At 22.2% G+C, this 26,260-nt stretch overlaps 1 protein-coding gene across 7 annotated transcripts in view; it reads right to left on the bottom strand.

Moving 5' to 3' along the window:
* The window catches only part of LOC122510670 (neurogenic locus protein delta), a 233,644-nt gene that overhangs the window by 109,801 nt on the left and 97,583 nt on the right, over window positions 1-26,260 (bottom strand). For all 7 annotated transcript variants that reach the window (XM_043625479.1, XM_043625478.1, XM_043625483.1 and 4 more), the window contains one exon: window positions 16,115-16,207. The gene's annotated coding sequence lies outside the window, so the exon portion shown is untranslated. The remainder of the gene's footprint in view (window positions 1-16,114; window positions 16,208-26,260) is intronic.

Below are 26,260 nucleotides of genomic sequence, written 5' to 3'. Positions count from 1 at the left end.
TTCTTCTTGGGCACACCTTTGGTACTATTGGATGCAGGAGATAAGAAAAACGCCAGAGGTCGAGAATAAGGAACCAGTCGGTAGACGCCGAGAGAAGTTGTGTTCGCAGAGGAGATCAACACACAGAAGGTACAAAGAAGAAAAACATATTCAAGATGATGATGATGATGATGATGATGGTGATGATGATGAAGAGAAATGCCCCGTATAATATTTTTCGAAAGAGATGATCGGACTCTCTCTCTGAGGCCAGATGTGTGGGATCCACAGACGGAACGGAAGGAAGCACTTTTTATTATTTTTGTTAAGCGCCTTTTCTGGGCCTCTTCCTCTTAGTGTAGTATTATACGATTCTCCAGAAACAAGCAACTTTTTGATTCTTTACTTGAAAAAATAAAAATCATTATTTAAACATTTTTTTCAAATTTTATACAACTTTTTTTCTTTTAATTAAATTAGTAGCAACAATTCAACAACTTCTTACTGCCTTTTTTAAATAAAATTAGCCATTTTAAAAATAATAGAATTTAAAAATTATCTAATTTAAATTTTTGTTGAAAACACTAAAAAAAATTCAATTTTGGAAAAATTACAAATAATTGCAGAAATTCAATTATTTTCAACAAAAAAAAAAATAAAATTCAACTATGTTCAAAATTTGAAAAAAAAATTCCAATTATCTTTATAAATAACAAAATTCTTCTCCAATTTCAATTATTTTCATAAATGTCAAAAAAAATTCTTATCCCAATTTCAATTATTTTCAAAAATAAAATGCATTTTTCTAATTTCAATGATTTTCAATATCTAATATTTTAATAAAATTTCCCAAAAAGAATTCAATTATTTAAAAAGGAATTTTAATAAACTTGTATGCAAACAGTTAATTATTTTCACAAATATTAAAAATTTCATAGGAATTCAATTATTTTCAAATTTTTATTAAAAGTACTGGAAAAAATTGAATTTTTAGAATTCATAAGAAAATTCTAAATTTTGGTGTCATTTTTTTTTTTTTTTTGCCTCTTAAATTATTAATTGATTTTCAAAAGAATTTCATTTACAATTTTCATAAATATAAATGAACTTCAAAAGGTTTTTATTTAAAATTTTAGAAAATTTCAATTTTCAATTAATTTAATTAGAAATTTTAATGAACATAGATTTTTGACATATTTAATAATTCAAATTCTTCTGGACAGAGTTAAATTTCTTGATATATAATTAATTAATTATTAAAAATAATAGATTCATAGAAGAAGTTTAGTTAAAAACACTATAAAAAATTGAATTTTGGAAAAGTTAAAAATTCAAAAAAAATTCAAACTTTCAAAAGTAATAAAATTCTTCTCCCAAATTCAATTATTTTTAAAAATTTTAATAAAATTTCTGGCAAAATTCCAATTATTTTCAAAAATTTTCCTCCATTCAATGATTTTTAATATCTACTATTTTTTAATAAAATTCTCCAAACCAATTTCATTATTTAAAAAAAATTTTAATAACATTCAATTATTTTCACAAATAATATAATTTATCACTAGAATTTAATTATTTAAAAACATTTTTAAAAAATTCTTCCGGAAAAATCAATTATTTTTACAAGTAATGTAATTTCTCACCAAAATTCAATTATTTAAAAACATTTTTAAAAAATTCTTCCGGAAAATTCAATTATTTACACGAATAATAAAATATTTCACCAGAATTAAATTATTTAAACAATTTTTAAATCTTTCATGGAATTCAATTAAAATTGTATTGAAAATTATTTAATTGTATCAACATTCTTAAGAATAATTGAATACTTTCGAAGAAATTCATTAAAATTTTTAAAATAATTGAATATTACAGAGTAACTTTATTAAAATTGTATTAAAATTCCTACGAAACAGTTTTATCAAAACTTTTGAAAATATTTGAATTTCTGCAAATTTTTCAACATATTCAGTTATTTTTTGGAAACTTTAATAAAATTCTTTACAAAAACTCAATTATTATTAGTATAAACAATAAAACTCATAGCAAGATTTCAATTATTTTTAATATACAATTTTAATCGTATTTTTCGAAAAATGTAATTATTCTAAAATTTTTTTTAAAATACGTCAGAAAAATTCAATTAATCAATTTTGAGGAATATTTACAAAATTATTCGCAAAATTCAATTATTTTCAGAAACAATAATATTTATCATGCAAGAATTCAATAATTTTCAAAAATAATCAATTTCTTTGCAAAAATTTAATTATTTTACAAAAAAATTTATTAAAATTCTTGGCAAAGTTTCAAATATTTTCAGAAATTTTTCTCAATTTAATGATTTTCAATATCTACTATTTTAATAAAATTTCCCAAACGAATTAAATTATTTAAAAAAAATTTTTGATAAAATTCTATGCAAAAATTTAATTATTTTCAGAAACAATAAAATTTTTTAAACGAATTCAATTATTTTGATAAAAAACTCATCGCATAATTTCAATTATTTTTAACACAATTTTAATTAAATTCATCGAAAAATGCAATTGTTCTTAAAAATTTTATTAAAATTCTTCGAAAGAATTCAATTATTTAAAAATTAGTTGATAAAATTCTTTATGAGAATTCAATTTTAAGAAACATTTATTTATTCAATAAATCTCAATTTTAATTTCTTTCGAATAATAATAATGATCAAATATTTATTTAAAATAAAATTATATATATTTTCGCACAATTTTACAATTAAAATAATTATTAAATTAATGTGAAAGAACTTTTTTTTGAGTATCTAATAATTTTTTCTGGAAATCGGAAAAGTGAGGGAAAAACAAAATTAAATTTTTGTGGCAACCCTGATTCGTTTTTTGTCTCAATTTGATATCCTTAAAAAAAGTGTGCATTTATTGATAATTTTTTATATTTATAATAATAAATCAATAAAATCCACTTGTTTCCAATTAAAAAATTGAAAATACGAAATTTTGATTTTTCGACATTTTTTCCAATGAAATACTATTTCTAAAAATCGAACTAATTTGAAAAAAAGGAGACAGGAAGTAAAATATTAATGAAAAAAATCTCTTTTTCAAAAGTGCCTGGAGAGAGAAGGCGAGAGCGGAAGAAGGGCGAAGGTTTCCTGTCCCTCTTGAAGAATTGCGTCCAAAAACTAAATACACTCGAACCGCACATATGCGTAGGCACACATGCGACGAGAACGACTACGACTAAGACGACGATTTCGAAGACGATGATGATCGTGTTGTGAATTCGAGGAGAGGACAATAATACACGTTTATGCGCGAGGGATTAGTTCCTCCGGATTTAATCCTACCGTGTGTGTTGTTTGCACAGGAACTCGAACAATTAATAATAATAAAAGGCTGAAATTTTAAGGCTCTTTCAATTTCGGTAACAGGATGTCGCCAAAACGTCCTGTTTCACAAGATTCATCGACCACATACCTCTGATTCTTTTTCTTTTTTTTCTTTTTTTTTTCTTTTTCAATTTACCCTTTTGCTTCTTCTTTTTCTTCTTCTTCTTCTTTTCATTTGTTCTAATTTATACCCTCGACATTTTTTTAACTCTATTCTTTTCACATCAAATACCTAATTTGATTACAAATTTTATTCTATGTACTGTTTTTTGTACTCGGAATTTATTCAGGGGAATTTTTTTCCTGACTTCATTTTTTTCACTTGGGCATTTTTAATCGCGAATGAAAAATTTTTTTTATTTAAAAAAATAAATGGTCGAATAATAATTCTACTATTTTTTTTATTTAGCTGCCTTTTTTTAAGTAACTTTTTATTTAATGACGAATTCCACTGAGTTCCTCTATTAGAATTTTTATTCTAAATAATAATTATTTCTAGACTATTATTTCCATAAACTACTATAGCTAAAAATAATTATATTTAATGAAACAGAAGCTAAATTGAAAATTTTCCAGAGGAAAATATAGCTTAAATTTAGCATTTAGGTTAAATAAATATTTAGCCAAAATAATTTGCTGAATAAAAATTGTGCTAAGTGAAAAATCAACGAGAAAAAAAAATTTGCTAAATGATAATTCATCGAAATAGAAAATAGCTAAATAAATATTTATTTTCATAAATAATTTGTTAAATAATTTCAGATTCAAACTTTTAAAAAATTCAATTATTAACTAATTTACTAATTAATTAATCTTGTTTAATAATTTCAAAATTTTTTAATAAAATTCTTCACAAGAATTGAATTATTTTATCATAAATAATAATATTCTTCGCGAGAATTCAATTATTTTCATAAATAATAACATTTTTCGTAGGAATTCAATTATTTTTATAAATAGTAACATTCTTCGTAAGAATTCAATTATTTTTATAAATAGTAAAATTTTTTGCAAAAATTCAATTATTTTTAAACAAAATTTTAATAAAATTTCACGATCGAATACAATTATTTTCTAAAATTTTTATAAATCTATCGAAACAATTCAATTTTATTTATAAATAGTAAAAATCTTTGCAAAAATTCCAATTATTTTTAATACAATATTTTAATTTTTGCAAAAATTCAATTATTATCAAGAAAATTTCACCAAAGAATTCAATTATTTTTTTAATTCGTTATAAAATATTTCAAAAGATTTCAATTATTTTCTAAAATTCAATTTTTTTAGTAAGAAAGGAAGGAAGAAAGTATTAAATTAAAAAAAAATTTTAATAATATTTTTCAAAAAAATTCAATTATTTTCTAAAATTTCATTATATTCTTCGAATAATTCAATTATATTTATAAATAGTAAAATTCTTTGCAAAAATTCAATTATTTCAATAAAATTTCGTGAAAGAATTAATTTTTTTCTTAATTCGTTAAAAAATGTTTCAAATTAATTCAATTATTTTCTAAAATTTTAATAAATTCTTCGAAACAATTCAATTATATTTTTAAATAGTAGGTAACATTTTTTGCAAAAGTTCAATTATTTTCAAAAAAATTTCAGGAAAGAATTCAATTTTTTTCTTAATTCGTTATAAAAATTTTTCAAAAGAATTCAATTTATTTCTAAAATTTTAATAAAAATCAATAATTAAATGTTTAATTTCAATTATTAACAAACACGATTATTTAAACAAACTTGAAAGAAATTGTTCATAAAATTCAATTATTTTCAAAATTTTTTATTAAAATTATTAAAGAAACTCGATTTCTTAATAAAAAAATTAAACTTAATAAAAAATGAGCTAATTAAGTATTTAGCTTAATCACTGAATTTCTGACTCAAAATTCAATTTCATAAAAATTAATTGATTTTCGAAATAAAAATTCAATTTTATAAAAACTAAGCAAAATAGAAATTAAACTAAATAAATATTTAGCTGATTTTCTAAATAAAAATTAAATTTAATAAAAACTAAGCTTAATAAATATTTAACTCAATAAAAATTTAGTTTTATAGAAATTGAGCTAAATTTTCAAAATTCTAGATTTTCTATAAATAAAAATTGAGGTAAATAAATATTTAGCATAATCACTGACTTTCTAAATAAAAATTCAATTTTATAAAAATTATGCTAAATAACAATTAAGCTCAATGAATTGAAAAAGAAATTCTTTGTGAAAATGGATTAATTTAATCAGCAGAAATTTATTGTCCCACAAAATAGAACTTTTTGCCGCAGCGAAAAATTCTGTTTTTTGGGAAAATAAATTTCTTTTTTAATTCGAAACTGCAAAGAAGCAAAAATTCTTTAAAACCTTGTTTTCTTTTTCATTTTCTGTTAAGATTCGCGTCTTTCAAAAAATTCAATTATTTTCAAAAATTCATATAAAATTCTTCGAAACATTCCAATTATTTTCATAAATAAGAAAATCCTTCTCAAGAATTCAATTATTTTCATAAATAAGAAAATACTTTGCAAGAATTAAAATATTTCCATTAAATTAGAAAATTCTTTGCAAAAATTAAAATATTTTTATAAAATAGGAAAATTCTACAAAGGAATTCAATTATTTTCATAAATATAATAAAATGTTTCGGAGGAATTCAATTATTTTCAATACAATTCAATTCAATTTTTAAAATTTTTTTTAACATTTCTCGAAAGAATACAATTATTTTTAAAAATTTTCTTTAAACGACAAGACAACGACAAGAAAAATTCTCTAAACGGAAAATTCAACTGCCTTCAAACCAAACCCATTGGAAATTTAATCACAGGAAAATTTTTGCGAACTAAAACTCCAGTTCAATTAAATCAAGTTTAATTAAAATAATTCTACAGTTAAAAAGAATCCTCTAGATAAAATAATTCCACAGCTAAAATATTCCAATAGTAAAAATATAATTCTCCAATAAAAATGTCATTAAGAATTTCCCCAAGAAGATAAATAAATTTCTGCCCGCTGGCAATTTTATGATTTCAGCGATTGAGAGCTAGGAATAGGGAACTTGATTCTATCTGATCTATCCCTTAGGAATAAAGTCCCTCCCCCCGCGATATATATACGGGAGAATAGAAGAAAGGAATGAAAAACTTTGAGTTGAGTGCTCAGGATGCTATATAAGCCGGTGTAAGGAGCCGCAGCAGCCGTCTAGTTTCAGCTGCCGTAGCTTCCCACGCTTATATATCCAGCACCATCCAAAACCACCTTACTACCTGATTCGAAATTTGGCCTTGTGGTGTGGGAGCAGTTCTCATAGTTTAAACACACAACATGTGCCCTTGATTCGGAAGTCTGAATGAAGTAGTATTTTCGTACTAAAAACAACAAACATTAGGCCTTGTTCCAAAGGAGGAAGAAGAATTATACATAGTTGGAACTGGTATTATTGAGAAACCCTGCCTCGTTTCGGACAGATGGAGAATATACGATTTCATAATGTGCAATCAATGGATTTCAAACACTTTTTTTTTTTTTTTATTTCTAAGATTTTTTTCTGGATTTTATAGATTTTTTTTATGATTTTATGATTCTATTTGAAAAAGTATTTTTATTGTACTTTTTTCAGTAAAAGCTGTTATAGTTTTTGTCATCTTTTTTCAAAGTTTTTTGAACTATCGAAAATTTTCCCTTTTAATTCGTCAACTACCGTCGATAAAAAATCCCTACACTTTAAGAATTATTTTTCTTCTTGCAATTAATAAAAAATCTCTACGATTTGAAAATTAACTAGCAACTAACTTCATCCTACCATTTTTAAATAAAATTAGCCATTTTAAAAATAACAGAATTTAAAAATTTTCTAATTTACATTTTTGTTGAAAACTCTAAAAGAATTCAATTTTGGGGAAATTACAAATAATTGCAAAAATTCAATTATTTAAAAAAAAATAGAATTCTTCTTGTAAAATTCAACTATGTTCATAATTTAAAAAAAAATTCTCGTAAAAATCCCAATTATTTTTATAAATAACAAAATTCTTCTCCAAAGTTCAATTATTTTCATAAATGTCAAAAAAAATTCTTGTCCTAATTTCAATTATTTTCAAAAATGTTTCTAATTTCAATTATTTTCAATATCTACTATTTTAATAAAATTTCCCAAAAAGAATTCAATTATTTAAAAAAATTTTTAATAAAATTGTATGCAAACATTTAATTATTTTCATAAATAATAAAAATTTCACAGAAATTTAATTATTTTTATAAATAATAAAATTTTTTTAAGGAATTCAATTATTTTCATAAAAAATAATTTAAATTCTAAAAAATAATAATAAATTGAATTAAATGAGAAAATAATTTTGATAAAGTTACAGTAACAATATTATTATAATATAAAACTAAAATTCATCTTTAAATAAATTATTTTTAATAATTTTTGACAACGTTCTATGAGAATTTCCAAATCAATTTTCTTAAGAAATTCAACTTTACGAAATTTCGATTATTCGAAAAATTTTTCGATTAAATATACTTTAGAAAATAAAAACTTGAAATAATTTAAAAATATTTCGATTAAGCTTTTTGAAAAAATTAGTTTAATAGAATTTTTGTATAAATGTATGAAAAATTCAGATTTTCAAAGATTTTAATATTTGAAACCTTTACAAAATTAAATTATTTCTAAATATTGCAATTATTAGTAACTTCTCAAGAATTCAATTATTATCTGAAACTTTAACTGAAATTAATTTTTGAATCAATTTTTATTAGAAAATTCTACAAGAACTCAATTATTTAAATACAAACATAGATAATTTATTGAGTGATTAAATGTTTCTTAAAATTCAATTCTCATAAAGAATTTTAGCAGCAAATTTTTAAATAATTGAATTCTTTTGATGAATTTTTCATAAAATGTTTAAGAATAATTACATTTTTCGAGAAATTCGATTAAAATTATTGTATAAAAAATAATTGAAATTCTGGGATGAGTTTTATTATTATTCATGAAAATAATTGAATTGTTGCGATGAATATTATAAAAAATTATTATTAATAATTCAATTCCTATGAAATATTCATTATTTTAGAAAATAATTGAATATCCGTGTAGAATTTTGTCGAAATTATTTTTAAATAATTGAATTCTTTTGAGAAAAATAATTAAATTGAGAAAAATTTTTGAAAATATTTGAAATTTTGCCATGAATTTTATTAAAATTTGAAAGGAATTGGTTTTTTTGAAAAAAATTATGCAAACTCTAATATTTTAAATAATTGAATTCCTGACATTTTTTTTTGTTTGGAAAATAATTGAATGTTCGTGTAGAATAATATCAAAATTTTTGTTTAATAATTGAATTCTTTTAGGAAATTTTATTAAAATAGTAGAATATTGAAAACCATTGAATTAAAAATTTTTTTCTGAAAATAACTAAAATTTTACAAGGAATTATATTAAAATTCCTCAAAATAATTGAATTCTGTCGATGAATTTTGATATTTATTTATAAAAATAATTGAAATGTTGACTACAATTTTTTTTTTTTTGATTTTTTAAAAATAATTGAATTTCTGCGAAGAATTTTATTAATTTTTAAAATAATTGTATTCTTGTGATGAATATTGTTATTTATGAAAATAATTGAATTTTGCAATGAATTAAAAAAAATTTTGAGGACTAAAATTTCTCAAAATAATTGAATTTTGTCGATGAATTTTGCTATTTATTTATAAAGATAATTGAAATATTGAGCACACTTTTTTTTTGATTTTTTAAAAATAATTGAATTTAGTTTCTGGTTTAAATTCTTTCTGCCAAGAATTTTAATAATTTTTAAAATAATTGAATTATTGTGATGAATATTGTTTATTTAATATTATTCATGAAAATAATAGAATTTTGCAATAAATTTTATTAAAATTCCTGAATATAATTGAATTTCGACAACGAATTTTCATATTTATAAAGATAATTGAAATTTTGACGAGAATTTTTAAAAAAAATTTTGAAAATAATTGAATTTATAGCAAGAATTTTGATATTTATTAAGATCGTTTATTTTTTTCAAAGAACTGCGTTAAAGTTTTTAAAATTGAAATTAATTTCAACAGATTTGAAATTAAAATTTTTCAAAAAAGTACTTCATTAAATGATTTATAAGTTATAACTTTATGGTAGTTCTTCAATTGAATTGAGTTATTTAAAATAAATTATTGTTCAAGAATTAATTTTTCTTTATGGTAGTTCTTCAATAATTGAATTGAGTTATTTAAAATAAATTATTGTTTAAGAATTAATTTTTCTGCTTTTAATTCATCAACTATATCAGAAATGAAAAAATCCCCGCTAGGAATTAATTTCTCTCTTGTAATTAAAATTAAATTTTCCACACTTTGGGAATTAATTTTTTCCCTTTTAATTCATCAACTATGGCTAATAAAAAATCCCTACAGTTTAAGAATTAATTTTCCCCTTGTGTAATTAAAAAAAAAATCTCTACAGTCTGAAAATTAATTTCTCCTCCCTTTTAAATGCAACAACATTATCCCAGAATTTAAAAACTTGATATTGATATGAATGAATTTCAATCAGTTTCATTAAAATTTGTTATTCATATATTTGTCGTCAATAATTCGATTTTAAATTGAAGACCCTGATGCACTTTCTAATTTACTGTCCTGACCCGATAGTTTGTCTCTTCCCAAAGGAGAAGAAGAAGAAGAATGTCTATAATTTCACGGTTTCAGTATTTAAAAAAGATTTCATAAATTCAGCGTAACCAGTAACTTGTTATTTTCGGCAGTTTAGCAAGGAATATGCAGTACACTTTGTATATGGCAGTCGAGAGCCCATCATTCTCCCACCTGCCTCGCGCACATTTTAAGACCCTCGTCCAACTTCTGCTTCTCCAAAAACAGGAGCAGCGGGAGAAGGGTGAATCTGGAAGATGTGCCAAAGGATCAAAACGAAGACACGGAAGAAGTTATATATATTGAAGGATGCATCAGCTGCCTTTTTGAAAGATGATCTCCTGCCTGCAAAATTTTGCTCCCACGCCTCAACGCTTTGTAACAATGCACTTTTTTTTCTTTTTTTTTCCTTCCTTATTTCTTCATTTTCTCCATACATATGATTCCAACCCTTTCAATTCTTTACAAAACGTTCCAAATCCTTTCTCTATTTCGTCCGCATTTTGTTAATATTTTTAACCCTTTCTCGATCATCTTCTTCTTTCTCCACTCAGCGCCTGAGATATTTTCCACTCTAATTACTCTGTGGAAAAATTGCGATTACATCTAGAAAAAAAAAAATTCTTTCAATTCACAAACGACAAAAAAATTCTCCTTCAAAACTTGACATGAGATAATGACGACAACGACGGATCGTCGAAATATTCCGGGAAAAAATTTACATTGCGTAAAAAAAATTCTCTTTTCAATACACACAATAAAAATGTCAATCAAAATATTCGAGAGAAATTTTCAGTGTTGAATTGAAGAAGGAATTCTTTGTGAAAATGGATTAATTTAAACGGCAGAAATTTATTTTCCCACAAAATAGAATTTTTCGTTGTGGCGAAAAATTCTGTTTTGTGGGAAAATAAATTTCTTTTTCAATTCGAAACTGCAAGGAAGCAAAAATTCTTTAAAACCTTATTTTCAGTTAAGATTCGCGTCTCGTTTTCGGTTTAATTAAAAGTAAGAAAATTTTAACAAATTAATTTATAAATAATCTACAATTAATAATCGTTGTATTCTGGTAAACTGTTTGCTTTTTTGTTTCTTAACTTTTTAAATAATTTTTAAACGTTTTCAATTTTAAAATTAATTTACGGAAAATCATTGAAGTATTTATCAAAAAAATTGAAAATAATTTAATTCATTTCAAGAATTTTATCAACATTTTTTTCAATAATTGAATTCTTTCGAGAAAATTTAATTAAAATTGTATTGAAAATAATTAAATTATTGGCAAGATTTTTATTAAAATTCTTTAAAATAATTGAATTGTTTTGAAGAAATTTATTTCAATTTTCTTGAAAATAATGGAGTTTTTTCAAAATAATTTTTAGTTAAAATTTTAATTTTCCCATTAAATTGTATTAAAATTATTGATAGAAAATTAAATTATTTTAAACAATTTTATTAGATTTTTTTGCAAATAATTACATTTTTATAAGAATTTCATTAAATTTCGTAAATTATTGTAATTATTTGTAATTTTTAAAATAATTTGAATTGAAAATTTTGAAAATAATTGAAATTTACAAAGAATTTTATTAAAATTTTTCAGAATAGTTAAATTGTTTAGAAAAATTTTATTACAATTTTTAAAAATAATTGAACCTGTTAGAGAAATTGTATTAAAATTATCTTGAATATAATTCAATTTTTTCCTAGAGATTTTATTAAAATTGTATTGAAAATAATTGAATTTCTCAGATGAATTTTATTACTTACAAAAATAATTGAATTCTTGCCAAGAATTTTACAATTTATGAAATAATTGAATTGTTTCGAAGAATGTTATCAGAATTGTTGAAAATAATTGAATTTTTATTAAAACTATAGAAAATAATTGTATTAAAATAATATTTTTTTTAAATAATTGTATTCTTTCGAGAAATTGTATTAAAATTGTATTGAAAATAATTGAATTCCTGCAAACGATTTTACTATTTATGAAAATAATTGAATTCCTTTGAAGAATTTTTTTTATTTATGAAAATATTTTAATTTTTGGGAAGAATTTTCTTAATTATGAAAATAATTGAATTCTTGCGGAGGATTTTTCAATTCATAAAAATAATTGAATTCTTTTGAAGAATTTTATCTGAATTTTTGAAAATAATTGAATTTTTTGAAGGAATTTTATTAAAATTGTTTTAAAAATCATTGAATTTTTGTAAAGATTTAACTGTTTAAAAAAATAATTGAATTGTTTAGAAGGATTTATTAAAATTTCAGAAAATAATTGAATTCTTTCGTGAAATTTTATTAAAATTTTTGATAATATATAATTAATTTTGTACTTAATAAGTGAATTTTATAAATTTTGATTATGAAATTATTTTTAAACAATTTTTATTTCAAAATAAAAAATTTTGTAATTTGCATAACAATAATAAATTGAATATCACGTTCCGCGCGCGTAAAATTTGCTAGTAATATTAATAATAATAATAATTTAAAAATAAAAAATTAGAGTTAATAAATTAATTTTGTCGAGTTTTCGAAAAAAAAAATGATTAGGAAATAATTAGTGGGAGAAAGAGGAACTTTAACGAAATTGCGTCTGATCATACCGTAAATTGAATTATATTATAGGAAATTGATGTTTGGTGGAGTGTTCATGTTGTGAAGATGACGAACAAGATTAAAAGCGAATCTAGAGAAAATACAATTATCTTTATCGAGGGAAAGTTAACTTAGAAATTTATACTATGCGGGTGACTTTACGATATAAAATATATTGAGATTTGCAACAAAGCTTAAAGGTTAATCACTTTATTCCCGCAGTTCGTAAAAATATTTTAATCCAGATCAACGCGAGATATTGCGCGGTCGAATTATTTTAATTAAAAATTGTGAACAATTTTTTCTATGCAAATTCTCTGAAAACTATAAAAAATAAAGAATCTATTATTGTCTAAAATTTCCGAAATTTCAAAAATTGGCTAAAATCTAAAAAATCTGTGTGTAAAGTTTAGGAAAAATGAGAAAATTTTTTCTATTGTATATTTTAGCAAAAATTCACTTTGAAAATATAGTAAAAGTTTGACAGAAAGACGCAAGAATTTTGAGAAATTCTAAAATTAGAAAACAAAGTTTGAGAAAAATCGGGAAAGGGAACAGGAAATTTTTTTCTATTGCATTGCTCCTTCTTATCGCAGAATCAGCAACTAGTGACTAATTTCTGCACCTATAATTGTGCACGTTTTCGATGTATCTCACGGAATCGAGATATCGTGTAATACAAGTGATGTATCTGTGTACACAAATTCCATCTACACACTCTTGAACATATAAAATCCGCAAAGTAAACTCGATTTCCCTTTAGATTTGCAAATGTGTTGTCACGCTGATGGCGAATCGGAAGAGCGCGAGAAAATGATAGCGCGCGGGTGCACATACGAGGCGAAACATCATTCGCGAGCTAATTAGACGCGAAGCGCGATGTTTCCTATTTTTTTTTTTTTCCTTTTCTTTTTTTCTGTAAAATAAAAATATAGCGAGAAATCGATTCCTTTCGGTAAACAACAACTATTTTGCCAGGCTTTCTAACGCGCGAACATAGAATTTCCACGCTTTGAAGATCATTCGAGGTGAACTTTCATTTGCCGCAAAATTAATTAGCCGATGTATGTAGACGACTTTGGTAATTATTGTGAGGAATCTCCAATTTTTTTTCTCGTGTTTCAAAATTTTTAATAAAATTCCTTCAAAAAATTCAATTATTTTCAAAAATTCAGATAAAATTCTTCAAAAGAATTCAATTATTTTTATGAATTGAAAAATCCTCCGCAAGAATTCAATTATTTTCATAAATAAGAAAATTTTCCGCAAGAATTAAAATATTTTCATAAATAAAAAAAATTCTTCAAAGGAATTCAATTATTTTCATAAATAATAAAATGTTTCGGAGGAATTCAATTACTTTCGATACAATTTTAATACAATTTCTCGAAACAATACAATTATTTTTAGAAATTTTAATTAAATTCGATTATTTTCAAGAGTTTTAATAAAAATTCAATTATTTTTGACATTCTGATGAAATTTTTTTTAAAAAATTATTATTTTCAAAATAATAATTCCAGAAATATTAAAAATCCTAAGAAAGAAAAAAGAAAAGTTAAATTAAAAGAAAGTTTTAAATGGTAGATATATAGAAAAATATTCTGACGGTTATTTTGTCTCTTTACAAATCAGAGTTTTTTTTAGATTCATTTAAAAAAATGTTTTAGAATCGTTTTGATTGTGGAATTTTTTTCCCCGCGTCTCTTTATTCCCTGACAATATCTGCTGTGGATCTGTATTTTTTTGTGTGGGACTATTATACAAATGTCATTATTTTTAGTTGTCAGTTTTGTCATACGTTATTTCCTGAGACGATAATTTTCTCTTTTTTTTTCTATGTATATTTCAGTTTCCTGTTTTATATTATCCTCCATAACTTCCTTAATCTTCCCTTGGGAGGAAACCCTTATTTCTATAGAGAAAACTTTTTTTCAGAAATGATATAAAACATTCAAAAATTTCAACTAATTTTTTTATTTTATTTATTAAAAAAGGGTCAAAAAATGCTGCGCGGAAATGCGGTCTTTTAATTCAAAGAAGCTCTGAAATTCTTGGGAAAAATTTTATTATTCCTAATTTTTCATTTGACTGAATTCTAAATTAGGGTAATTTTTATTTATACCGTTTAAGTATTAAGTCAAAAAAAAAATTATTTTATTTAAATAATGGATTTTTTACTATTGTTATCGAATGAAAACTTAATTTTCCAGAAAATAATTTTTTAAGTCGAAATAAATATTTAATTTTCGATGAAATAATTTTTCTTAAAAAAATAAATATTTGTTTGCTGAAAATATTTTTTTAAGACGAAATAAATATTTATTTTCGTGAAATAATTTTTCTTAAACCAAATAAGTATTTGATTGTGGAAAATAATTTTTTAAGTCGAAATAAATATTTAATTTTGCAAGAAATAATTTTTTAAATCGAAATAAGTATTTAATTTTTATTTAGTAAAAAAAATTAAAAAAAGTAGAAAAAAAGCAGAAAAAAATTTGTTTAATTAAGTTTTAGTAAAAATTACCAACTAAATTTAGCAGAATATTATTTGTAAACTTTATCTTCTACTAAGCTGTCGACATTTATCTCTAAATCTCTCAAAAAAAAGGAATAGCAATAATAATAATAATAATTAAAAAAATATAATTCACTTCGTTATCCTCTTGTATAAAAAATAAATTTCAATAATTTTACAGTAACTCAAAAAGAGATTTGTTTCTCACTCCAAACTTTCAAATTGCAGTCAAAAAAGTATTTTGATTGCTTTATTTCAAAATCGGCAATTATTCAACAAAAAAGAAAAATAATTCCAGATTTTCCATTTTCTTATTAAAAACAAAAAAATCTTTCGATATTTTATAGATTCATAAATCAAACGATTATTAAACATTTTAACAACTTAATCGAAAAAAAAGTGTTCACCTGGTTAATTCCAAAAATTGGAATATCTATAATTATACCCAAAATACTTAATTTTCCCAACACCAATAAAACAACCAACAATTATTTCACAAAATTAGAGATAAATTTTCAGTATTTTAATTTTATCACACCTTTTTTCTCCTAATAATAAATATATAAGAAATTTTTTGTTAATAATAGGTGTGAGTGTATATTGGATTTTGAGATATAAATTCCTATATAGTTAAATAGCCCTTCTCTTATAAAAAAAACTCTCTGTCATAACTCTCAATCTCCTTTTTGATTCGGGTGCGTAGCACCACACGATTTACTTCTTTTTGAGAGAGAGAGAGAAAGAGATAGAGAATGAGTTTAAACGTATAGAAAAAGTGCTACTTTTGTTATAGAGAGACGTGGAGCCGCATCAAGTTCACGCCCGCCGCATTTGCTCTCCTAAAAACAACCTCCTCACGAATCTTATATCCCCTTTTTTTCTTAATGCAGGTTTTAAAACCTTTTAATATAAGATCGAGTATAAAATATTACATACCAGTGAAGGGCGGATCCGTTGTATATATAGTAGTGTGTGGGGCCGAATATCCTCGATATTTCCTTTTCCCCATCAATTCACCTACTCTGCGATCTGAAATGTAATAAAGGAAATTAGTAAAGAGGCAATAAAAATTCACATATTAAATGTACGTATTTTTTACTATTAGTCTTCTGTTTTTTGAGATTAGTGAATTCACGAATTAGTGACTCAATTTTCACTAATTCAAATTTGATTTGATGAAAATTGAGTCACTAATTCATATTAGAGTAATTCTTACTATTTTTTTACTAGTCATTTTTCAAAATAACTTTAGTAAAATTTTTACTATAAAACTTTAGTAAAAAAGAATTAAAATTACTAAACAAAAAAGGAATATTTTACTAATACAAAATTTTTCTTATTACTGAAAAGTAGTGAATAATTCTACTAAAGTGAATTAGTGGCTCAATTTTTAATAATTCAGTATTCGGATCAATCTTAAGACGCCAAAAAATAGTAAAAAACTAAAAAAGCAATTTTAGTTGATCTAAAATACCAAAAAGTAAAGAAAGTCTTTTTATTTTTTTAAAGGTTTCAAAAAAAAATTTATTTTTCATTTCCTTCGATTTACAGAAAATTTAATTTTTCTCGTATGCCGATAATAACATGAACTTGAAGCATTTTATCAAAAAAATTGAAAATATCAGAATTAATTAATTAATTAAAATTGTATTGAAAATAATTTAATTCTTGACAAAATTTTTATTAAAATTCTTGAAAATAATTGAATTGCTTTGAAGAATTTATTTTAATTTTCTTGAAAATAACGGAGTTTTTTTTAATAATTTTTACTGAAAATTTTGAAAGTAATTGAATTTTATGAAGAATTTTTTTTTAAGTTTTTAGAATAATCGTGTATGCTAATAATTTTAATTAGAAATTTTCCTAATAAATTGTATTAAAATTATTGATAGAAAATTAAATTATTTTAAACAGTTTTATTCGATTTTTTGTAAGTAAATACCTACATTATTTTAAGAATTTCATTAAATCTCGTAAAAATAATGTATTTTTTAAAAATAATTTTAATTGATAATTTTGAAAATAATTAAAATTTACACAGAATTTTATTAAAAACTTTTAAGAACAATTAAATTGTTTAGAAAAATTTTATTACAATTCTTAAAAATAATTGAATTTGTTAGAGAAATTTGATTAAAATTGTATTGAAAATAATTTAATTTCTCAGAAGAATTTTATTATTTACAAAAATAATTGAATTCTTGACAAGAATTTTAAAATTTATAAAAATTATTGAATTGTTTCGAAGAATTTTATCAGAATTATTGAAAATAATTTAATTTTTATTAAAACTCTAGAAAATAATTGAATTTAAATAATATTTTTAAAAAATAATTGTATTCTTTCGAGAAATTTTACTTAAATTATATTGGAAATAATTAAATTCCCCCAAAACATTTTATTATTTATGAAAATAATTGAATTCCTTTGAACAATTTTATTATTAATGAAAATATTTTAATTTTTGCGATGAATTTTTTTATTTTTGAAAATAATTGAATTCTTTCGAAGGATTTTACAATTTATAAAAATAATTGGAATGTTTCGAAGAATTTTATCTGAATTTTTGAACATAATTGAATTTTTGAAAAACGCGAATCTTAACTGAAAATGAAAAAGAAAATGAGGTTTTAAAGAATTTTTGCTTCTTTGCAGTTTTGAATTAAAAAAGAAATTTATTTTGTGGGTAAATAAATTTCTGCCGTTAAAATTAATCCATTTTCACAAAGAAAGAATTGAATTGTTTCGAAGAATTTTATCTGAATTTTTTGAAGGAATTTTATTAACAATTTTAAAAATAATTATTTTTTTAAAAGAATTTCATCAAAAGTGTAAAAAATAATTGAATTTATAATAAAATTCTTGCCAATAATCGAATTTAAATAATATTTTTTAAAATAATTGTTTTCTTTCGAGAAATTTTATTAAAATTATATTCAAAATAATTGAATTCCCCCGAAATATTTTATTATTTATGAAAATAATTGAATTCCTGCGACAAATTTTATTATTTATGAAAATAATTATAGAATTTTATTAAATTTTTTTTAAATAAGAGAATTTTTTGCCAGAATAATTGAATTCATGTGAAGAAATTTATTATTTATGAGAATAATTAAATCCATCCTAGAAATTTTATTAAAATAAAAAATTGTATTAAAAATAATTGCATTTTTATGAGAATAATTTTATTATTAATAAAAAAAATTGAATTCTTGCGAAGAATTTTACTATTTATAAAAATAATTCAATTTGTTTCGAAGAATTTTATTAAAATTTTAGAAAATAATTAAATCGAAGAATTGCGTTTGCAAAGTATAAAAAATTGAATTTTAGAGTTTTGAATTTAGTTTAGAATTTATTTTAAAAAATTACATTCCTGTGGAAAAATAATAATTATTAGTTAAAAAAAAAAATATAGTTCTTGCGAATAATTTTGCAATTGAAGATATTTACAAATAAATGTATATAAGAAACATTTTCTTTTAGAGTAAATTGGAGTGAATCAGAATATTCTTTAGAATCACCGAGAAAAAGCCAAAATTGTGTTTGAAATTCAAGATAAATTGAGTAGAAATCAAAATAAAATTTTTCTGACAACCCTGATATATAATATAATATATGTACATATGTACATAAATATGTATATAAATATATATTTGAAAATAAATAACAATGAATATTGTGTGTGTACACGCATGGGAAATATAGTGCAGCTGCATTACCTGAAGGCAAATGTAGAAAAAAGCAAAGTTTGTAAGAATAGTTTAGTTAGAGAGATCATAAGATAATCCCCAAATGAAAAAGCAGCACCCAGAGACATGTTATGTTTGCTCCGTTTGTAACTGCAAGCCAAAATCTCTCTGAGCTTTAAAAGAAACTTAAATCGAGCACGAGTCCGGTGATAATTTCTTTCGACAACATTTGAGGACAATGTTGCAGCTGTGAAAGCAAGGGCATATATTTTTTTTAACGGGCCGCAAAACTATAAGCCTTAGAGCAATACGTACTCCCTTTTTTTTGTTGATTAGTTTATACAGTGCGGGAATGTAATTTATTAGAAATTCAGATGGATTACAACGTTTTTTGCGTGACGAATAGTATATTGAGGGGATTTTACTGTAATTAATTTTATACATTTTTCCAAAGCAAATACAGAAAAAAATAGCAGTCATTTTTTCGATATTTCTCCTGTTAGCTCTAAATTTGAATTATCAGGTTTCGGAGATCGTAGGACATTTCAGATTTCTTTTTACTATTTTCAAAAAAGGCGCCTCTTTACCATTATCTTCATAAATAACAAAATTCTTCACTGAAATTCAATTATTTTAAAAAATTTCAACGAATATCTCGTCAAGAATTCAATTACTTTTATAAATAGCAACATTTTTCACTAAAAAATCATTATCTTCAAAATTTTTAATCATTAATCCTTTAAAAAATTCAATTATTTTAAAAAATTTAGATAAAATTCTTCGAAACAATTAAATTTTTTCTTTGTGAAAATGGATTAATTTTAACAGCAGAAATTTATTTACCCACAAAATAGAATTTTTCGCCACAGTGAAAAATACTATTTTGTGGGAAAATAAATTTCTTTTTTAATTCAAAACTGCAAAGAAGCAAAAATTCTTTAAAACCCTCGTTGTCTTTTTCATTTTCAGTTAAGATTCGCGTCCTTCAAAAAATTTTATTATTTTCAAAAATTCAGATAAAATTCTTCGAAACATTCCAATTATTTTTATAAATTGTAAAATCCTCCTCAAGAATTCAATTAATTATTTTCATAAATAAAAAAATTAATCGCAATAATTAAAATATTTTCATAAATAATAAAATTCTTCAAAGAAATTCAATTATTTTCATAAATAATAAAATGTTTCGAAGAAATTCAATTATTTTCAATATAACTTTAATAATATTTCTCGAAAGAAAACAATTATTTTTAAAAAATATTATTTAAATTCAATTATTCAATTATTCAATAAAATGATAAAATTCGTAGCAATAATTCAATTATTTTCATAAATAACTTTTAATTCGTCGCAGAAAATCAATTATTTTCAAACATTTTTAAGTAATTCTGCAAAAGAATTCAATTATTTTTGTTAAATAAAAAAATTCCTCTCATAAAATCAATTTTTTTGAGGAATTTTAATAAAATTCTTTTTCAAAATCCAATTATTTTGATAAATATCAAAATTTATTAGAAGAATTCAATTTTTTTGAGAAGTAATAAAATACTTTACAATTTTAACGTTTTCATTAAATAAAATAAAATGAAATAAATTTCTTTGTAAGAATTCAATTATTTTTACAAACAATACAATTTTTTACGGGAATTCAATTATTTAAAAAAATATTAATAAAATTCTTTGCAAAATTTCAATTACTTTCATAAATAACAAATATTTTACAGGAGTTTAATTATTTACGAATTTTTTATAAACTTCTTCGCAATAATTCAATGATTTTCATAAATAATAAAATTCTTTTTAAGAATTCAATTATTTTTAAAATTAATAAAACTCATCGCTCAATTTCAATTACTTTTTAATACAATTATAATCAAATTCCTCGAAAAAGTAATTATTCTTAAAAATTTTATTAAAATTCTTTATGAGAATTCATATTTAAGAAACAATCAATTAATCAATAATTTTTTTTTTGTATTTAATTAATTAAATTCTTGTAAAATTTTCGAATACAAAAAAAAATAATTGAAAAATAATTGAATTTTGAGAAGGTTTCAAATTAAAATCTTTGAAAATCTAAATTTTTTATACTTTTAACTAATAATTCTGTAGAATTAATTTTTTTTTGAAAAAGTTTATTTGATTTTTTTTCTACAATTATTTGTAGTTTTTATTTTCTTATAATATATTTAATTTAAGAATTTCCGAATAATCGATTTATTATTTATATCAAAATAATTAAATTTTGTTGAGAAATTTTATTAAAATAGTATATTTTGAAAATATTTGAATTTCAGCGAAGAATTTCACTATTTATAAAAAGTAATTGAATTCTTGGAAAAAAATTTTCCAAAAATTTTTGAAAGTATAATTACATATTTAGAGGAATTTATTTAAAATTGTATAAAAAATAATAATTGAAATCCAGTGAAGAATTTTATTATTTTGGAAAATAATTGAATTCTTTCGGAGGATTTTACAATTCATAAAAATTATTGGAATGTTTTTGAAGAATTTTATTTGAATTTTTGAAAATAATTGAATTTTTTGAAGAACGCGAATCTTTACTAAAAATGAAAAAGAAAACGAGGTTTTAAAGAATTTTTGCTTCTTTGTAGTTTCGAATTAAAAAAGAAATTTATTTTGTTTGTAAATGAATTTCTGCTGTAAAAATTAATCCATTTTCACAAAGAAAGAATTGAATTGTTTCGAAGAATTTTATCTATTTATCTATTTTTTAAAATAATTGAATTCTTTTGAGAAATGTTATTAAAATAGTACATACCTAGATTTTCAAAATATTTGAATTTCAGCGAAGAATTTCATTACTTTGAAAAGTAATTGAATTCCCGTAAAAAATTTTCCAAAACTTTTTGAAAATAATTACATTTTTCGAGAAATTACTTGTAAAAATAATTGAATTTTTGCGGAGGATTTTATTAGAATTTTGGTGAATAATTTAATTTTATTTGAAAAATTTTATGGAAAATTTAAATAATTATAAAAAATGAAGAAATCGATCACTCCGAGTCGAAGACTCGGAGTAATCGATTTCTTCATGTTTCATAATTATATTTTTATAATTTGTTGAATTGTTTAGTGTCAGGAAAAAAGTACAAAATTTTGCGTAAAAATCAAGGAAAAATTAAATTTTTCTAGCAACCCTGATATATTAAATTTACATCCATTTTAATTAGACATTTTCTAGACAAAATTTAAAAATACCTATATATAATTATTGAGAGAAGAATTAATTAATGAAACAAATTTTTTTTCGCAAATTAAAAAATCAATAATTAGAACTCCGAAGCGGCCGTTTCGTAAGCGACTTTCGCGTGGAATGAAATATTTTAACACCACCGTTAAATCTCTACCTGGAAGAAGTGAAAAAAAGGCGAAGAAAAAAAAACTTGATAAATCTCAGCGGAAAAAAATCACAGCTGTGAAAAAAGTGCGACCCATTTTCAAAACTTTCACCACGTTCGAATGTCTACCAAGTGCATCTGCAGGATGTACGTAATTACCAGTAATATAATTTACATTCTGATTTTAATATCAGATCGATAAAGATCGTTGATCGCGAGGGATATATTGTTCTGGCAGACATGCTTCTCTAAATATATGCAATCTTTATTGAGTGACAAGAAAGTTGAACTGATTTTTTTTTATACTTTACATATGCGATATTTTTTTTTTATATAAAAGAGAGATTTTCTGTATAAATAAACCATAAAAAATTTGTTATACATCATTTGATCGGGGTTCGAAAATTTCAAAATAAAAGTTAAAGGAAAAAAATTCCAGGCGAAATTCCAAAGTTGAAAAACTAAAAATTACTTTATAGTTTACTTTTAATTTCTACCTTCAACATTATTAAAATTTAATGAATCAGAATTTAGTAAATTGAAATTTAATAAATCAGAATTTAGTAAATTGAAATTTAATAAATTAGAATTTAGTAAATTAAAATTTACTAAAAAAAATATAATAAATTGAAGTTGAATAATTAGAATTTAATAAATTGAAATTTAATAAACTCGTGTGTATACACTAAAATTTCTCCCCCTTTTTTTAACAGAGCATGAAAACCATTTTTCAAAGCTAATAAATGAAAATTGATCCACCTTTTCATAATTATAAATAATTCATAACATTCTGAAGAAAACAGCCGCATTAAGAAAATTTTAACAAATGACATAATGATCATTTAGAAGAAAGAGCACAAAAACGATTAGGACGTGGAAAAAAATAGATGAAAGATAAAAAAAAAACTCTTTCGTCTGGACGCAAGGTCAAAAATGCACCTGTACGTTTCTAGGGCGAATATACAAATGTATATAAAAAGCGACACGATAAACAGGGGTGAATTTTAGATGAATAGTTCGATATAGAGTGGAAATTACAAAGTAATGCGAAAGAAGAGGGTGGAAGCGAAATATATAGGGCGAAGAAAGGGTTTCCTTTTTGGGTTAAACGGCTATTGGGCTAGCCAGAGATAAATAGAGTATGTCGAGTTCTCGAAGGGAAGGACACGTCACTGATGATTGGGGTAAGGTTACTATATAGTAGTCAATTTATTTCTTTCCCTTCTTCTTAAGCCAAAATAAAGAAGGAAAGACGATAGAAAAGTATATTATTCTTCTTTCCTTCTGGATGTTAAGGTGGTTTATCCATCTCTGGAAAAATAATAAATTAACTTCTAAATAATTAAACATTATTATTAACTGACTAATATTAAGCTCGGAATTTCATTTATTGTTATTTTGCAAATTACAAGAATTTATATTTTCAAAAATGAACATCAATTTTTGAATAATTTTAGATTCAAAACTTAAAACATTTACTTATTAATTAAGTATACAGAATCAATTATTTTTGTTAATTATTTTCAACATTAATACCTAGAAAAATTGATTTATTTGGGCAATAACCCAGCAACAATTTAAGCACCGAAACAATTTTTCGGATAATTATAATAGAACTTATGAATTTTTTTTCTAAAAATTCCCAATTTAACAGCCAGCAGCTCCACCCGTTCGCCATCAGAAACCTATAAATTGAGAATTTTGACTAAAAGCAAAATTCATAAGTCTCATTACAATTATTCAAAAAAAATCTAAAATTATCAAAAATTTGAAAAACAAAGTTTCCTAAAATTCAATATTTTTTCTACTCTTTTATGGCAATTAGCTTCAGTATTTTTGGGCTCTTCAAAAACACTTTACTTATTTTTTTGTCTCCACCCTTTGGTAAAAAATCTAAAATTATCAAAAATGATCAAAAATTCGAAAAACCAAATTTCTTAAAATTCAATAGTTTTTCTACTCTTTTATGGAATTAAGCTTTATTATTTTTGTGCTCTTGGAAAATACTTTACTTATTAAATAGTCTCGACTCTTTGGTAAAAAATCTAAAATTACCGAAAATTATCAAAAATTCAAAAATCCGAATTTCTTAAAATTCAACATTTTTTCCTCTCTTTTATAGAATTTAGCTTCGTTATTTTTGTGCTTTTGGAAAATACTTTACTTATTTAATAGTCTCGACTCTTTGGTAAAAAATCAAAAATTATCAAAAATTCGAAAAAATTCAAAAATCCGATTTTCTTATAATTCATCATTTTTTCCTCTCTTTTATTGGATTTAGCTTCATTATTTTTGTGCTTTTGGAAAATACTTTACTTATTTAATAGTCTCGACTCTTTGGGAAAAAATCTAAAATTATCAAAAATTCGAAAAAATTCAAAAATCCGAATTTCTTAAAATTCAACATTTTTTCTTCTCTTTTATGGGATTTAGCTTCATTATTTTTGTGCTTTTGGAAAATACTTTACTTATTCAATAGTCTCTTGCCTTTGGTAAAAAATTTAAAATTATTAAAAATTATCAAAAATTCAAAAATCCGAATTTCTTAAAATTCTACATTTTTTCTTCTCTTTTATGGGATTTAGCTTCGTTATTTTTGTGCTTTTGAAAAATACTTTACTTATTAAATTGTCTCGACTCTTTAGTAAAAAATCTAAAATTATCAAAAATTCGAAAAAATTCAAAAATCCGAATTTCTTAAAATTCAACATTTTTTCTTCTCTTTTATGGGATTTAGCTTCATTATTTTTGTGCTTTTGGAAAATACTTTACTTATTCAATAGTCTCTTGCCTTTGGTAAAAAATTTAAAATTATTAAAAATTATCAAAAATTCAAAAATCCGAATTTCTTAAAATTCTACATTTTTTCTTCTCTTTTATGGGATTTAGCTTTATTATTTTTGTGCTTTTGGAAAATACTTTACTTATTAAATTGTCTTGACTCTTTGGTAAAAAATCTAAAATTATCAAAAATTCGAAAAAATTCAAAAATCCGAATTTCTTAAAATTCAACATTTTTTCTTCTCTTTTATGGGATTTAGCTTCATTATTTTTGTGCTTTTGGAAATTACTTTACTTATTAAATAGTCTCGACTCTTTGGTAAAAAATTTTAAATTATTAAAAATTATCAAAAAATCGAAAAACCGAATTTCCTAAAATTCAACAATTTTTCTTCTCTTTTATGACAATTAGCTTCATTATTTATGGGCTCTACAAAAACACTTTACTTATTTAATAATTCTCGACATTTTGGTAAAAAATCTAAAATTATCAAAAATTATGAAAAATTTGAAAAACCGAATTCTTAAATTTATTTCTTCATTTTCATTGCAAAGAGAGGGAAAAAAATTTTTTGATGACCTTTTTTCATTTTTTCAATTTTTCAATTTTGGATTTCGTTCATGCGGAATAAATAATCAAATTTGTCGCAGGAATTCAATTATTTCCATTAAAATTTGAATAAAATTTCTCGAACGGGTTCAATTATTTTTAAACATTGTTATAAAATGTTTCTAAAAAAATCAATTACTTTCAGAAGTTCTGAGAATTTTCAGTTAAAAATATTTAAAAAAAACTTTATTATTTTCAAGAAACTGAAAGAAAATCGTCAAATTTATTTATTTACGAAAAACCTAATTAAATTGTTTAACAGAATTTAATTTTCTATCAATAATCAATAATTTTAATAAAATTTAAAAATAAAATTATTAATATTTAGAATTACCTATCAATAAACACGATTAATTTAAAAACTTAAAATGAATTCTTTATAAAATTCAATTACTTTCAAAATTTTGAATAAAAATTATTTTAAAAAGTACATTATTTTCAAAAAATTCTTCAAAACAATTCAATTATTTTTAAAAATTTAATAAAATTCTTGCCAAGAATTCAATTATTTTCAAAAATTTTAATAACATTTTTAGAAGAATTCGAGTATTTTAGTGAATAATAAAATTTTTTTGGAAATAATTGAACTGTTTTGAGGAATTTTATGGAAAATTGTTTTACAGAATTTTAT

Source organism: Leptopilina heterotoma, unplaced genomic scaffold (assembly GCF_015476425.1).
Source record: "Leptopilina heterotoma isolate Lh14 unplaced genomic scaffold, ASM1547642v1 Lhet_73, whole genome shotgun sequence".
Classification (NCBI taxonomy): Eukaryota; Metazoa; Arthropoda; class Insecta; order Hymenoptera; family Figitidae; genus Leptopilina; species Leptopilina heterotoma.
Note: the sequence above shows the minus strand (reverse complement) of the source record. Positions and strands in the feature narration are given on the sequence as shown.